At 36.2% G+C, this 2,657-nt stretch overlaps 1 long non-coding RNA gene across 1 annotated transcript; it reads right to left on the bottom strand.

Annotated features, from left to right (window-relative positions):
- Positions 1–398: 398 nt before the first annotated feature.
- On the bottom strand, positions 399–2,352 carry LOC116592533. The gene is made up of 3 exons (XR_004286509.1): positions 2,211–2,352; positions 1,972–2,109; positions 399–1,723 (listed from the first exon to the last, which is right to left on the bottom strand). It is a non-coding gene; the product is annotated as an uncharacterized LOC116592533 (long non-coding RNA).
- Positions 2,353–2,657: the final 305 nt, after the last annotated feature.

Genomic DNA, 2,657 nt, shown 5'->3' with positions numbered 1-2,657 from the left:
TTACATTGTCAGAACACTCTGCTAAGTCACATGTAAGGAACTCAAGATGAATTTGTAGTTCAACATGTGACCACATAAGTATTTATAATTTTTCTTCCTCCTTAGTCTCTAGATGAAAAATTTCCCTCAAGGTTTTAAAATAAAAAATTCCTTAAGGATCTGTTAAAAATGTCTGATTGGTTCTGCACAGGACAAATGACCACTATATTATACTACCATGGACTGGTCACATTTTCTACTCTATTGATTTATTGATTTAATTTTTTTTTTTTTTTCATTTTAAACAGACTGACCTGAAATTGAAACTGGCTGGTAATTTAAATGTAGTACATGCTGCATGTTTCATTAAGGAGGATAGTTGTTTTTCAATCAAAAAATTTACACCAGTGGATGGTTTTGACACATAATTTATTGGTTTAACAGGTATTTATGAAGGGCGCATTTTGTGCAAAGCACTGCAAAAGGATGGCCTTAGGAAATAAAACCTAAATTTTGCCCTCAAGAGAAATTAAAATTTCATTGTGAAAATTGGCAGATACATAAAGCATACACAAGATTGAATAATAGCATAAAGACAGGGCACAGAAAGAAAATGTGTGGTGAAGGGGGTTTTCTGCCTACAGAGCTCCATAGGATAGTGTTGTTCAAGCTGTACCATACAATGTATGTAATAAAATACTACAATATAAACAGAAGCAAAAGCACATATATATGTAATATTAGATAAAATAAAATTTAAAATCATCACAATTCTATTCTAATACTGGGTTAATAACTTTAGGTATTTCCTTCCAGTATTTTTCCTAAGAATTTAAATTTTATAGAATGTAATTAAAGAAAAAATATAAATCTGTATTCTCCAAAAGCTATTACTATTATCGCATAAACATTTGCACAGTGCTGCATTTCTTCATAGCCACCATTTCAAAGAAGAGCACAATGTGTCTTTCAGAGGATCTGCTATGTATTTTTGGTTGTTTATAGTATTTCATTTTTTTATATAGCTTGTTTTGGAAAACACAGTCATGCATATGTTTTTGTCTCCCACATTTTAACGTACTCCCTTAGAAGAGGTTCCAAAAAGTGGGATGAACGTTATGCAAATTATTGGTGGTGTGTCACTTAAGCTGCGTTTCAGTACTGAGACTAAGGCTGTAGTATCCTCCCTTGTCTGAGGACACAAAAGAAGTATATGAGAGAGCATGCCCCGGCATCTCGAGACACACTAGGTAATGGGACAAGGATCCTGTTAAACCAGTGAATATTTCTCCTAAAGATCACTGATAAAACAATGACAAGAATGAGCATTGACCGAGAGTTCCGATTGGGATTGGGAAGACTATGTAACAAAATAAATTCTCTGAAAAGAAATATATACTTGGGAGAAAAAAAAGAAATCATATACTTGTAAAACTTCATTTTGCTGGTTTCTGCCCAATATTTAAATATAACATCTTTTAAAATCCCCTTTCTCATACTGTCATATTGATGTATTAACATGCTTGCCCCAAATCACGTTCTTACCAATTTCATCAGTCAGTCATCTATGTTGTTTTCTCATGCTCTTGAAAACCAGAGAGCTCCACGGACAAAAATGTGTCTTGCATCACATGAGACTTCCTTTACAGTTGCAATTAACCAAAAATCATCTCAGTCCCGGGACTTTCTATCAACTTGCGGTTCTCCCTCTTGCAAACAGATTCTTTCCCTGGCTCACCAACACCTAAATATTAAAAGCAGATATGAGTAATTAATTCCTTTTGCCTAAATCTTGCATATTTTCCCGCAACCAATGAGCTCTTGCTAAATGCAAGCTTGATCATTAAAAACAAAAACAAACACAAACAAACAAACAAAACCAAAAGGAAATCCAGAAATCCAGGAATCACAGAAAAGCTACAGCAAAGGATCACAGTTGCTTCATCCCAGAGTGTGTCATCCTCAGTACCACCCTGAAGCCACTGGCCAAACCTTGGGACCTTTCCAGAAATACCCATGATCTTGTTTAGAGCTGACAACATAAAATACGGTCTTTTTCTTCTGCCTTCTGTATCTCTTTTGAATATCACTCACTGGAAGCTTTCACTACTATGGAGGTGGTGAGGAAATCTGGAAATACAGAACAAAGTTGAACTTAGAAGGGGGAAGTTCATCTTAAATATTAACAAAATCTGACCCAGTGCTTGTAAGCCATTCTTGTATCAACTTACCTTTTTCAATCTCATTTTCTTCCACTTTTGAGGTCATCTGGCTGCATAGACACCCTTGATTATTCTCAAAAAACTTCCCAGACATGGCAAATGCAGAGCACTGTCTTGAAAGCCACCATCACAATTCTAAGTGCTAGATACTAGTCTGTACCCAACTTATGAGAGCCTCAAATTCTGTGCATGCAAAAGCATACCCCTCCGTCTTGCTCCCCCTACAGAGAGCAAGTGGTACCACCATCCACATAGTTTGTGCAGTGAGAAACTTGGGCTTTATCTTTGACCCTTGCCTTGTCTCTATCTATCTCCTTCATCTAAACAACCCAGAAGTCCTGAGACCTCTAGGCCTTCCTTCTAGCTTCTGTTCTCACCTTAGGTGAAAATTGCTGACCTCCTAGATCATTCCAGAACCTAAATTCATACCCTACACTTTAAAAACATCTGAGTTGC

Source organism: Mustela erminea, chromosome 6 (genome assembly GCF_009829155.1).
Source record: "Mustela erminea isolate mMusErm1 chromosome 6, mMusErm1.Pri, whole genome shotgun sequence".
NCBI classification, from domain to species: domain Eukaryota; kingdom Metazoa; phylum Chordata; class Mammalia; order Carnivora; family Mustelidae; genus Mustela; species Mustela erminea.
The sequence above is the reverse complement of the archived record's forward strand: the minus strand, read 5'-3'. Positions and strand labels throughout refer to the sequence as shown.